General features: G+C 43.3%; 1 protein-coding gene and 1 non-coding gene across 3 annotated transcripts in view; one reads left to right on the top strand and one right to left on the bottom strand.

Annotated features, from left to right (window-relative positions):
* Positions 1 to 14,614, bottom strand: part of RAD51B (RAD51 paralog B) — a 414,448-nt gene that overhangs the window by 235,617 nt on the left and 164,217 nt on the right. The gene's annotated exons all lie outside the window — the stretch shown is intronic.
* On the top strand, positions 9,515 to 9,619 carry LOC116523771. Its single transcript, XR_004257133.1, has one exon. It is a non-coding gene; the product is annotated as a U6 spliceosomal RNA (small nuclear RNA).

The following is a 14,614-nucleotide window of genomic DNA, read 5'->3' as shown; positions in this document are numbered from 1 at the left end:
CATGACTAAACGCTGACAGCATCGAAGACGCACAGAACGCTGTTACCTTCCCACCAAAGGTGATTCCTATTTTTTCTATTTGCATTTTTACATGCTTTCGAACTGCTAGGTTGGCAGAAGCTGGGACAAGAAATAGGAATTCACTCCATTACACAGTACTAGGGATTCGAACTGCCAAACTGCTGACCTTTCTGATCAACAAGCTCAGCATCTTAGCCACTGAGTCACTGCTGTTTACTTATTCTTTACTATATGTTAAAAAATGAAATAATAAAAGAAATAGCAATAATATACTAGCAAGAAATAGACACAGTAAAGAAATTATCAGTGTGATACTGTAGGAAGTTAACACCTAGCCCTCTCCCAGAAAAATGAAATATCCTAGGAAATATTGAAAAGGCAGAATATTATGTTTCCCTGGATGTGAAAAAGGAGAAACGTTTTTAAAGAGAAACTTCTTGCAGCTTCCTGCCGCCCCATTTTTTGTCAATGGGCCATTAAGAAGGCCAGGCCAGTCCCTTTACATAATAAAGAGTTCTCCCCTTCAGCTCCAGGGAGATGGGATTAAGGCATGATGATATTGGCCCTTTACCCAACTCCCCCACATGGCATCCGAGAACTCAACCAAACCTGGACTCAGCCTAGAGAGTTGCTCCTGCATGGCTCCATGGGAGTCTGACAACCAATCAGAATACATTTCTTAAACAGGAACAGGAAACATATAGGTGGGCCGAACAGATTATAAAAAGCCCTGCAAGCCCCTCCCTCGACCCTTCTTCTTCTTCTTCACCCAACACTTGGAAGCATGTGATCACCTTTTCTTCCAGGACCTCAAGCTATGCTGTCCTGTCTACCATTAAACATTAAAACCATCTTTCTAAGCAGCCTTCATGACTCCAGTGTCTTTTTCCCCACTTGGAGCCGAACCCAGAAGGACATTTCTTCCAACAGTACGTTGGAGAGGACTGTGGCTGTCTAATTCTTAGCAACATCTGGAAGGCAACATGTTTTCCCTCTCTGTTTTACGATGACAGCAATAAGTAAAAATATAAACAAAGCTTTCCAACAGGAGGTGCAGTCACCTTATAGGTGTCATTATTACCTGCTTGCCTACCTGGAAGTGGGAGAAGAGGAATTCTTTGAAGTACCTAACAAGCCACAACACAGCTGGCAGGAGGATTCTGCTTGGTCACTCACGTTCTACAACATTTGAGCGAATGTTTTTTGAAGGAGACAGAGTGTATATTCAGGGTACAAAGAGTATATAGAGTACTTTCATATATAGCAAATAAATACATCTTCATAAAGTACAATCATTGCCATGTTCAATGTACTTGGATGTTACAAAGCTTATAGGTTATTGCTTGGGGGACAAATCAACTTCTACTCCACAGTCAAACCACTTTATTTTAAACACGATAGCAGAGTTCTCCAGTCTTCTGGATTGGTGAGCATATCTTGGAATATTGTGATCCTGTTATGAAAACATTTCACAGGAGACACTGAATGGGTACTGAAAATTATACTGCATGCTACGCCTATAGTTTAGTTTCATGCAGAATGTTCTTATCAGGGGTGTCAAACTGGTGGCTTGAGAGTCAGATGGATCACACGCAGGCCATTCCCACCCCAGCTCTGTGTTGGGAAAAAATGTCACGAAACGTCATGTGACGGCAATGTGATTCAGTGAGTTTGACATCCTTACTCTGTCCTATTCCTATTTACTGTTGCTGTTTCCCTGAACAGTGGACATATTTTCAAATATACATTGGCCTTCAGTCAGTCACCCACCTTCCTCCCTCCCTCCCTCCCCCTCCCCTTCCCCCCCTCTCTTTTTCTTTCTTTCTTTCCTTGCTGAAAGCTTTTGGATAGAACTGAGTCTCAGAACCATTATTGACAATAAAAGGTTTGCAGTATGCCCCTTCCTTAATTGAAAGGCTTTTTAATGTAAATATTCAGGTAGGGCACAGTACTTGGCAAGCACCCAAGAAGATGTGTATAGTTTAACTGATGTATTATCCTCTTTTATCATCTTAGGCAGAGGACAGTGGGTGCAAATATATAATTTTTCTGCAACATTTTCTATTGAATAATCTTTTGGTGATTGTGTTATATTACTATCTTATTTAATGTGTTGTAATGTCTTTAATTTGGGGAAGCTTTTTGCAATGGCAAAAACATATGTAACATGCTTTCTGGGATATAAAATAAGTGCACTTCTACCACTTCACAAGACTTGAACAGAAAGCTCTATTTTCTGTATGAATTACTGTTCACTTAGCTCTGACTGTGACAGAAATTCCAGTTCCCATTATGTCATTAAGCAAGAACTACCTGTATCCTCTTTAAGATAATTACACTAATTGATATAATTTTGCTGCCATCCCCATACAAATAAGACTACAACAGCTATTGCAGCTCTTAACAATTCAAGTAATTTTAGAAAAGAGGTAATAAAATACAATACAATAGCAGAGTTGGAAGGGACCTTGGAGGTCTTCTAGTTCAACCCCCTGCCTAGGCAGGAAACCCTATACTGATTCAGACAAATGGCTATCCAACATCTTCTTAAAGACTTCCAGTGTTGGGGCATTCAGAACTTCTGGAAGCAAGCTGTTCCACTGATTAATTGTTCTAACTGTCAGGAAATTTCTCCTCAGTTCTAAATTGCTTCTCTCCTTGATTAGTTTCCACCCATTGCTTCTTGTTCTGCCCTCAGGTGCCTTGGAAAATAGTTTGACTCCCTCTTCTTTGTGGCAACCCCTGAGATATTGGAACACTGCTATCATGTCTCCCCTAGTCCTTCTTTTGATTAAACTAGACATACCCAGTTGCTGCAACCATTCTTCATGTTTTAGTCTCCAGTCCCCTAATCATCTTTGTTGCTCTTCTCTGCACTCTTTCTAGAGTCTCCACATCTTTTCTACATCGTGGTGACCAAAACTGAATGCAGTATTCCAAGTGTGGCCTTACCAAGGCATTATAAAGAGGTATTAACACTTCACGTGATCTTGATGTACATATTATTAATTGGACTATTGCCAAAGGAAAAAGCATCCAACTACATTTTCAGAAAAACAACCAAAAAGATGGCTCTGCGGCCTTGTGTGAGGAGCCCAAAGGAACACACAGTTGTGGGGTTGGTTAGTGCCATGAGAGCCCTCCCTTTGCCTTTGGTGGTTTAGGAGTGTGAGACAATAAACAAACAAACAAACAAGTAAGTAAATAAGTAGGTAGGGTAGGTAGGTAGGTAGGTAAATAAATAAATAAATAGATAAATAAATAAATAGATAAATAAATAAATAAATAAATAAATAAACAAACAAACAAACAAGAAAAACAATTTTACCAAACCATTTCAAACTATGTGGAAAATAATATTACAAACAGTTCCAGCATATAAAAATGTCTCTCTGAATGGACATCCATGATGTCAAGCAGGAAAACATAACACAGATTTCTCTTCTCCCTCCCTCCCTCCACCAGGATACAGTAACTTTACAATTGAACTGCATTTTTGGTGTTGGAGGAGCATTCAAATATGCACTTAACTGCAGGCATAAGGAGACAGTTCCCAAAAGATGATTATCACTGGATAATTTTATATGTATAAACTAGACTGAAAAGGCAGTAATGGCAAATCATTACTTTATTGTTGCCAAGAAGTAGAGTCCAACTCAAAGAAGCCTTACTTTTTATTTTACCTCAGAGGAACAAAACCAACAAAGAACATGTATTATTAAAGTTATCTTATGGGACAGTTCTTTACTAAGATATAAAACCTTCAGATGTAAGAACAGGATTAAGAATTAATAGTATAATTAAAACAAAACAAACAACGCTATCCACAAAGTGCAAGTTTCTGTTCCAGTCAGTTCAACATAACAGCATATATGTTTCAAATGGAATTAAACCATTAAAAAGTACATCAAAGACAGGTGAAGGGTGGCCAGAAAATTGTAATAAATAAAATGATTGAAACAAGATAAAAAATACATGACTGCTCTGGAGGATTGTTTATGAACTTAGCATCGAAATGGCTGATTTCCATCATAAAAGGATATTAAGTTAAATGGGTATCAGAGTCCTCACTTGCAAATGTTTACAGACAATTGTTCATACTTTAATGTAATTATATTTTAGTTTCATATGCTGAGTTGATTTCAATGACAAATTGTGATAGCAAAAAGAAAATGGGATTATTCATTGCTTTATGGTCTTTATTGATTTATTCATTGCTTTATACTGTAGCCTGAAACCAAATCAACATACATTAAAATGTACAGAACAACAAAAGCCCATGCATAAAAATGAATAAAATAAAGTCACAAAACTAAGTGTCAGGTTCCAAAGGGATAATAGCAATAGCAATAGCAGTTATATACCGCTTCATAGGGCTTTCAGCCCTCTCTAAGCGGTTTACAGAGTCAGCATATTGCCCCCAACAGTCTGGGTGCTCATTTTACCCACCTCGGAAGGATGGAAGGCTGAGTCAACCTTGAGCCAGTGAGACACGGGAGAGGGTCGGGGTATTGCGGTCGTAACAGGGAGGGGCAGATACGGCGGGGACTTTAGGGCAGGCCATTACCGGGGAAGGAGGGTTCGCTACATCACAGAGATCCCTCCTTCCGGCCCTAGGAGTCCCACTCCGAGACCAGATGGCGTAAGCAGTCAGGACCCTGGTCTCAGGCTGTTGTCGCTAAATGCCAGGTCTGTTGTACATAAAGCACCTCTCGTCCGGGACTTAATTTTAGACGAGAGGGCAGACCTGGCATGTATTACTGAGACCTGGCTGGGCCCAGAGGGAGGAGTCCCCCTTGTAGAACTGTGCCCAGAAGGATTTCAGGTGCTACATCAGCCGAGAGCCCAGGGAAGGGGTGGGGGTGTGGCCGTTGTTATCCGGGAGTCGTTAGTTCCTCGTAGGGTCCCTGCTCCGGAGATTGTCGGGTGTGAGTCCTTGCTGTTAAAGTTGGACCTCAAGGGTCAAGTGGGTTTGCTGCTAACGTACCTGCCTCCCAACAGCGTTGCAGCAGCCCTCCCCTCGCTCCTCGAGTCGGTAGCCGAGCTGGCAATTGAGTTCCCTAGGTTGATGGTCCTGGGGGACTTTAATTTGCCGTCGCTCGGTGAAAACTCTGATGGGGCGCAGGAGTTCATGGCTTCCATGACAGCCATGGGCTTGGCTCAAGTAATCCGAGGCCCAACCCATTCAGCGGGACACATGCTTGACCTCGTATTTCTCTCGGAGCAGTGGATGTGTGATCTTGGTCTGAGGGGGAGTGACATCATACCCCTGTCGTGGTCAGACCATTGCCTACTGAGGCTCGACTTCCGGAGGCCAAACCCCCACTGTAGGGAGGAGGAACCGACCAGGTGGTTCCGCCCCAGGCGTCTTATGGAGCCAGCAAGGTTCCAGACAGAGCTTGGGGTTATTCCTGACACTTTCGCCCACAGTCCGGCAGAGACTCTGGCTGCTGCGTGGCACTTGGCAGCGTCAGAGGTCCTCGACCGGATTGCGCCACTGCGGCCCCTCCGAGGCGGCGGATCCCGGAGACCCCCTTGGTTCACCGAGGAGCTCCGGGAGATGAAGCGCCGGAGGAGATGCCTAGAGCACCGTTGGAGGTCCGATAAGTCCGCATCGAACCGAGCAATGGTAACCACCTGCACCAGGGAATATACTAGGGCACTTAGGGCAGCTAAAAGATCACACATAGCCTCCCTGGTCGCATCCGCTGAGTCCCGTCCAGCCGCCCTGTTTAGGATAACCCGCTCCCTATTGAACAAAAGGGAGACGGGGGAACCCTTGCAGGGCAGAGCTGAAGAATATGCCCAATTCTTAGCGGACAAAATTGCTCGGTTTCGGACGGACTTGGACTCCACACCTGCAGTTCCAGCCGAGGCACAAGGGGACCAAGTAGAACAGCTCTGGGTTGAGTTTCAGGAGGTTACCCCCGGGGATGTGGACAAGGCCATGAGAGCTGTGAGTTCCTCCACCTGTGTCCTGGATCCGTGTCCCTCATGGCTGGTTTCTAACTGCAGTGAGGTGACACGAGGCTGGATCCAGGCGGTTGTAACCGCCTCCCTTCGGGAGGGGAACTTCCCCGCCGCACTGAAAGCGGCGGTGGTGAGACCCCTCCTGAAGAAGCCATCCTTGGATCCAGCTATCCTTAATAATTATCGTCCAGTTTCCAACCTCCCCTTTCTGGGGAAGGTTGTTGAGAAGGTGGTGGCCTTCCAGCTCCAACGGTCCTTGGAGGAAGCAGACTATCTAGACCCCTTCCAGTCAGGCTTCAGACCCGGTTACAGCACGGAAACCGCTTTGGTCGCATTGATGGATGATCTTTGGAGAGCCAGAGATGAAGGACATCCCTCCATCCTGGTCCTCCTTGACCTCTCAGCGGCTTTCGATACCATCGACCATGGTATCCTTCTGCGACGACTGCGGGAGGTGGGAGTGGGGGGCACCGTGTTACGGTGGTTCTCCTCCTACCTCTCGGACAGGTCGCAGTCGGTGTTAGTGGGAGGGCAGAGATCGTCCCCAAGGCCCCTAAAATATGGGGTGCCGCAGGGTTCGGTCTTATCCCCCCTACTATTTAACATCTACATGAAACCGCTGGGAGAGATCATCCGTAGGCACGGGATCAGATACCATCAATATGCGGACGATACTCAATTGTATCTGTCCGCCCCGTGCCAAATCAATGAAGCGGTTGACGTGATGGACCGGGGGCTTGAAGCCGTCATGGACTGGATGAGGATTAACAAGCTTGTGCTCAACCCAGAAAAGACCGAGTGGCTGTTGTGTTTTCCTCCCAAAGATTTGGCCAATAATCCAACACTCAGGCTGGGGGGCCAAATTTTACACCCCTCAGAGAGGGTCCGCAACTTGGGAGTCCTCCTGGATCCACAGCTGTCATTCGACCATCATATAGCGGCTGTGACCAGGGGGGCATTCGCCCAGGTACGCCTGGTGCGCCAGTTGCGACCCTACCTGAATCGGGAGGCCCTCACAACAGTCACTCGGGCCCTTGTGACCTCTAGGCTGGAATACTGCAACGTGCTCTACATGGGGCTGCCCTTGAGGAGCATCCGGCGACTTCAGCTAGTACAGAACGCAGCCGCGCGAGTGATTGCGGGTGCACCCCGATTCACCCGCATTACACCTATCCTCCGCGAGCTGCGCTGGCTACCTGTCGATCTCCGGATGCGCTTCAAGGTGCTATTGATCACCCATAAAGCCCTACATGGCAGTGGATCTGGATACTTGAGAGACCGCCTTCTGCCAATTACCTCCCTACGACCTATAAGATCTCATAGATTAGGCCTCCTCCGCATTCCATCGGCCAGCCAGTGTCGGCTGGCAACCACAAGGAGGAGGGCCTTCTCAGCAGTAGCCCCGACCCTTTGGAACGAGCTCCCCGTGGAGATTCGTACCCTCTCCACCGTCCAGGCCTTCCGCACTGCCTTGAAGAACTGGCTCGCCCGTCAGGCCTGGGGATAAGGATTCCTACCCCGCCCGAATATTGTATGCATGTTGCTCATTATTTTATTATGTGTTGTTGTCTCAATGTTGTATTTCCCCCTTCCCTGGTTTTCTGTGAGCCGCCCTGAGTCCCCTCAGGGAAAAGGGCGGCCTACAAATGCAAATAAAACCTAAAAAACCTAAAACCTAAACCTAGATTTGAACCGCCGAACTGCAGATAACAGTCAGCTGAAGTAGCCTGCAGTACTGCACTCTACCCACTGCGCCACCTCGGCCAAACACAGAAACGATTTGAAATGCAGTTTGTATTCTTCCTTCGGCACAAACTGACCAACAAAGCACTAAGGCAATGAATAAATTGTCAGAGCTGCCATCTGGTGCTTCCCACCCCCTTTTATAGCTACATTGGTAATTAAGATAAGTCGCACCCTGCATGTGTGCACACCCATCACCTTGTGACCCAGAACGAAACCACCCGGCAATTAATCATGCATCAGCTAAGAAGTTCTTGCCCCCTTATATATATATTAATTGAAAGTTGAATTGCCGAAAATACAAGGCCCATCTAACTTGTTTTGGCGACAATCTGCGCGGGGTCTGGAGGGTCTCCAAGTTCTTGTAGTCTGTCCAGACCTCGAAGAGTATCCCTCCCCCTTCTAGTAAATGCCCCACATCAACAGGGCCCACCGGACTGCAAACACCTCCTTCTCCCAAATGGGCCAGTTGCATTCGGTCCCTGTCAACTTCCTCAAGGTGTAGGCAAATGGCTGTAGGACTCCTTCATTGTTCTTTTGTAAGAGGACTGCAGCCACCACCACATCACTGGTGTCTGCCTGAACCACAAATGACTTAGCGGGCTCTGGATGTTTCAATACCGGCTCTTGTGCGAACAAGGACTTCAGACGCTCAAATGCTTGCTGACACGCTGTTGTCCACACAACTGGACTTCCCCTCAAGGGTTTGACTTGAGATGTTTTGTGCGTAAGAGGTTGGTTAGTGGAAGGGCCACTTGGGCAAAGGACGGAATGAACTGGCGATATAAATTGGCAAACCCTAAAAAACTCTGTAACTGCCTGCGGGTTTTAGAAGCCTGCCAGTCCAACACTGCCTTTACCTCCGCGGGGTCCATCTCCACCCCTTTAGGTGAAATATGGAACCCAAGGTAATCCAATTGCATCCTGTGGAATTCACATTTAGACAATTTAATGTATAAATGTGCATCCAGCAGCTTTTTAAGGACTTGACGTACAAAGCTTACATGGTCCTCCATGGTCTTGGTATATATAAGGATATTGTCTAAATAGACGAGTACCCCTCGATATAGATGTTCATGCAGCATCTCGTTAATTAGCTGAATGAACACCGCTGGGACTCCTTGCAGTCCGAAGGACATAACACGGAAATGGTAACTGCCCAGAGGACAATTGAAGGCTGTCTTCTATTCGTCACCAGCCCGAATGCGTACCCTATAGTACGCTTCCCTGAGAACTAATTTTGTAAATATACGTCCCTCCGCTAACCTAGCCAGCATGTCCTTCATTAAAGGAAGAGGGTATAGATGTTCCACACAGACGGCATTAAGGCCCTGGAAGTCGACACAGAGACATAAACTGCCATCCTTTTTCTCCCAGAACAGAACAGGGGCAGCTACCCTTGATCTAGCTGGCTGAATGAAGTCCCTTTTTAAGTTCTTTTAAGTTTTTTTTAAGTGCCACCCTGTGCTTCCCACCACCTTTTATAGCTACATTGGTAATTAAGATAAGCCACACGCCGCGCGTGCGCACACCCATCACCTTTTGACCCAGAGCAAAACCACCCGGCAATTAATCATGGATTGTTAGCATGAATTTGTTCAGTTTGTATAGGTGGGACGATGAGTCTTGGCAGCTGGCCCAGCTTTCTCCCCTGAATGGTAGTTCCAGGCCTCTGAGCTGGCTGGAGCTGACACTAAGAAGGAGGTACTAATTGGTTTCTGTAAGCTAAAGCTACTGATAGAAATTTGGTCATTGTCCTTGATACATCAAAAAAATGGTCATTTTTTTCGGCAGCACATATACTAAAATTGGAACGATACAGAGAAGATTAGCATGGCCCCTGAGCAAGGATGACACGCAAATTTGTGAAGCGTTCCATATTTTTTGCCTACTATTTAAGAATGGACATTGAAAGTAACAAACCTAGCTGAGATGGCTAGAATATCTGCATATCTCAAGGACCATTCAAACGAGAGATATAAACTGGAGTGGAGAAGATGGATTGACTATACTCAAAATACATATGGGACTAAGAAATTTCAGATAGCTTATGACTAAAGAAACAAGGAATGAAATAATTTGTTTAGAGCTAGCCTAGCAAGGAGGAGTTAAAGCTGAAATGAAAGATAATATTAACTTTTTTAAAAGCTTATTTTAGAATGTTTTTGTTAAAGATCTATACCTTGTATTGGTTCTGGGAAATCGGGGGGGGGGAGGTTGAGGGGGAGGGTGGAGGGAGGGAAGTAAATATTTGTAAAAGGTTTTTTTTTCAAAATTTTCATTTTAAAAAATGGTCTTTTAACAAACAACGACAGTGACCTCATCATGAAGGAAATAAAAAATCTTAGAAAGAGCCATGGTGGAGCAGTGCTTAGAATGCAGTACTGCAGGGCTTACTCACTGCTCACTCCAGGAGTTTGATTCTGAATGGCTCAAGGTTGATTCAACCTTCCATCCTTCCAAGGTCAGTAAAATGAGGACCTGCATTGTTGGGGGCAATATGCTAACTCTGTAAACCGCTTAGAGAGGGCTATAAAGCAAGGTGAAGCAATATATAAGTCTAAGTGCTATCGCTATGATTTCCTATAAAATACAACTGAGCGAGTTGCATTTTCTAATCCTAGTACCTTCAAACTGAACTATTAACTAGAGATTTTATAAAAAATCAAATGCAATGTTGGGGTTGAGATGCTGCTTTCCAGCACAAGGACTGTACATACTATTGCATTTTCTTCCAAAATTTGCAAAATGGTTCTCAAACCCTGATGAGGCTTTTGGAAAAAACAAATCAGTGAAGTAGTATATAAGTCTAAGTTCTATTGCTATCATGCATGCTTACCTCCAATGTGAATATAGTTGGGATTTAAATAAGATATCAGATACAGATGCAATCTCTATGCCTGGAAATGAACGAGTACAATTTTCATGAGAGATTTTAGCACCTTTTGTTTGCCACTGTTAGGTAATGCGTTGACTCAGGCCAGAGAAAAAAGCTGCTATGTGAATCATGCCAGTTCTTGAAAAAAATACAAAGAATCCAAGGAGAGGGGCGTGATTCTACTGCAATTAAGATGGGAAATTACCTATCTGCCAATTCCTTGGCCTTCTGCTTAAATTCTGCTAATGTTTTATCAGGGCCCAGGATCACTACAAAAATATATCAAATCTTGTCTTTGCAGAGTAGATTCAAATCTATCATTCAGGATAAGATGAAACAAAGAGTTCCCCCAAAATATTTGGTTTGCTCAAGACCTAAGCAGCATCTTTTTGAGAAAGAGAGAAACAGATAGACAGACAGAGAGACAGAGAAAGAGGGAGAGGGTGTATGTGTGTGTGTACAGTGTATGTATAAGAGAGGGAGGGAGGGAGAGAGATAGAGAGAGAGAGAACAAATCAGGAAGACAGAAGAAGTAGGTAAATAAAGGAAAAAGAGAGAAACACTAGTCTAGTTCTTGTGACTTTAGTGAGTAAAACGTTCAAGTTTTATTGCTATTATGACAAGTAATACTTTTTAAAACAAAAAATCTGAATGGAAAAATGATAGTTCCACTTCCTTTGGCTGCACATTTTCTCCTAGGATGGATTATCATGCCAAGTTGCTTTGTTTTTTGCTTGCAAAAGGTTTAAAGTAGAGATGAGGAACATTTTTCCCTGTCTGGAGTAACATTCCTTTGTGGGTAATCTGTTGCAGCAAAGTAGCAAAGGAAATAATTATTTCTCTTTATTCCTGTCTCTACTATCCATATCTTCCTTGATTAATTTCTTCCCTGAATTATATCCCTAATCAATTTCCTTCTTTCCCACAATTGTCTTCAATTGACCTCCAGAATCTGAGCTCTGAGTTCCACAGAGCAAACTACCCAGGAAGGCCAACACAGACATGGAAATGTATATTTGCCCTTTGATGTCTTCCTGCTCTTCCTTTCTAAATACCAGTGGGCAGAAATGATGCTAATTGGCAGTGTGCAATAGTCTAAAGCTGTGCTTCCCATGCCGAGGTGAGCCAAGATGAAAAACAAAGAAAGAATGATCAGATGGAAAGGAATGAAATAAAAAAAAGGCCAGGTGCTGCATAATAAAATTGAAAGAAGAGTGCTGGGTCATACGTATAGCCAAATTCTAAGAAAAACAGTTCCAAAGAAGGAAGTTGCATATGTCATGTCTGCTCAGCAACTTCTCCCCACTACTAAAATCACAATCACTTTCTAGCTTGTAATAAATACTTTGGGGTTTCTTGCCTATGCTCTGATTTTTATTTTTTTCTTCAAAGTTCCTAGTTAAGAAATAGGAAACTCTGGGATGATTGCCAGAGTTAGGCGGTTTCGTCTCCTGTTGTGAGGCAAGAAAGAAAGAGGAAGAGCTTAAGACTATAGGGCACGAGTGTCAAACTCGCTGCATCATATTGCCGTCACGTGACATTTCACGATGGTTTTCCCATTCACAGAGTTGGGGTGGGTGTGGCCTGCATTTGGCCCGCAGGCTGCCAGTTTGACACCCCTGGTGTAAGGTGATGAACAGATGCCCCTGGATTGGCTCTGATCTGTTGATCAGCAATTCTCCAATTCTGATTTGGTGGAGAAGGAGTTCGGAATGTGCTCTGTGCAGATTCTCACACTTCTGACTGTTGCCCCATCCCCACGGTCACGTGATTTACATTCAGATGTTTGACAACTGGTCTATATTTATAACAGTTGCAGTGTCCTGGGTTTATGTGAGCATCCTTTCCCACCTTCTAACAAGCAAAGTTAATGAGGAAACATGGTTGTTAAGATTCACTTAACAACCATGTGACTAATTTAACAACTCTGGCAAGAAAAATCGTAAAATGGGGCAAAACCCACTTAACAAATTTCTCACTTAAGCAACATAATTGCTGGGCCTTAATTGTGGTCGTAAGTCAAGGACTATCTGTACACGTAGGCAAGGGATGAGAAACAGGTTTTCCAAAATAAATCACATAAGAAACTTAAAATGATACAATATAGCAATGATTTATAGAATAATAATATTATTAAATATATTTATAAGCTACTTAATCCAAAGTAAATTGCTCAAAGACTCTATTCACACTATTTATTTAAGAAGTTATCTGGACAGCTTACAGTTTGAAATCCAGAGCAAGAGCACTTTGCCTGGTCTTACTGAATGGCAGAAATATGGAAGACAGGTGGACCCACAAATAACCAAACTTTATGCCATGAAGGCCAGTTGTGGAATGACTAAAGACAGTCCTTGACTTACAACTGATTGCTTAGCAACTGTTAGAAGTTATGATGGACAGCCCCCCAAAAAAGATACTTAGGACCTGGATTCCGAGTTCTAACAGATGCCCTGCATCCAGGTGGTCATGTGATCAAGTTTTGAGCACTCAACAACTTGCCCCAATTTATAGATGTCTTATGATGTCATGACTGTGATTTGTGACATTTTTTTGGTCCGGTTTCCAGCAAAAAGCACCAATATCTGTGGCATTCCTACAATGACTGCCACAAAAAATGTTATAAAATTGGGTCAGTCCCGTGGGTACTTCAATTTACAACTGCTATGATATACAACTCCATTACAGTCATAAATCAAAGACTATCAGAAGGGCTTCTCAGTCAAGGGACAGGCTCAGCTGGATCTATGTAAAGGGCTTCTGTATGCAGGAGTCCAAGATTACTCCAAAACTCCACACAAATCTCAACTAGGAATAGCCTCATCTTCCCAGCCAACCATCAGATATTGCCATGCTACATTGAAAAAAACACTTGGGACTGCCTGGAGTTGAGATGTATAATTGGATATCATCATTATACTGCTGATACTAGATTAGCAGCATATTGACTCATATCTTCAGCATATTGCTGATGCTACACTCTGAACTGCACCCAGTGGCTTCATGTACACATTAAACAAGCAAACAAACAAACAAAAAATGACAGGTCTTGAGGCAGCCCTTATGTGAAGCATCACAACACACGTTTAATAATTATAGTCAAATAAAAATGGAGGTGTAAGGGTAACATGTATAAATATTTGAGTTAAAATACTTGAGTTAATATAAATTATGCTTGATGATTGTGGAAGAGATGCACGAAAACCTTTTGTAACCAACTGATACACTTTCTACAGTATGTAAAGAAGGAAGATTTTATGTATTGTGTTTGTTTTGAAAATAAAAATAAATTCTATTTAAAAAAAACAAAAACAAAATGGGTTGTGGGAGACTCCTGGGAGGGGCCAGCCAGGAGTGGGATTTGAGGGGTTCTCCGAACTGCACAGACTCTTAGCTAGAGGTTCTCCCGAACCCCTGCGAGCCCCGAGAAGCCCACCCCTAATGGAACCATACCCAACAATCTCACTGCTTTGACATTTAAGTTCATCAAATGTATGTAGATGTTAGAGAACTACTACTTTTAGTTTACCTACACTAACATGCTCTATGTCTATTGATTGCCCCTCCTTAGAGTTACCACATCATGTGACATCAAGATTCAACAGTGTTTAAGATTTAGCTTAGCAATAATTGAACCTAATAGACTGACAATTTACCAGGAAAAAATTCCAAAGTCTTCCCCATGGAGCACTACAACACTCCACTACTGCAGTAGAAATCACCAATTGTGTTTTTATCTCAAACAAAGGATGAAGAATGAAAGAAGAGATTATCTAATTAACACTGATTTCATCTAACCCATCTAAGCTTACACTGCACAAAAAAGATGAATGAGATGGATATTTTTTCCTCTAGCTGCTGTATCAAACAGATGCATTAACTGCAACCATATGGTTGAAAGAATATTTTTCTAGATTGTATTTGTTCAATTCTTGTTCTCTGGAAAACAGATATGGTGACTTTCAGAGGGACTTATAGACACCATGTAAAACTAAAATACAT

The sequence above is a fragment of the Thamnophis elegans genome, chromosome 1 (assembly GCF_009769535.1).
Source record: "Thamnophis elegans isolate rThaEle1 chromosome 1, rThaEle1.pri, whole genome shotgun sequence".
Classification (NCBI taxonomy): Eukaryota; Metazoa; Chordata; class Lepidosauria; order Squamata; family Colubridae; genus Thamnophis; species Thamnophis elegans.
This window is presented reverse-complemented; position numbering and strand designations above follow the sequence as displayed.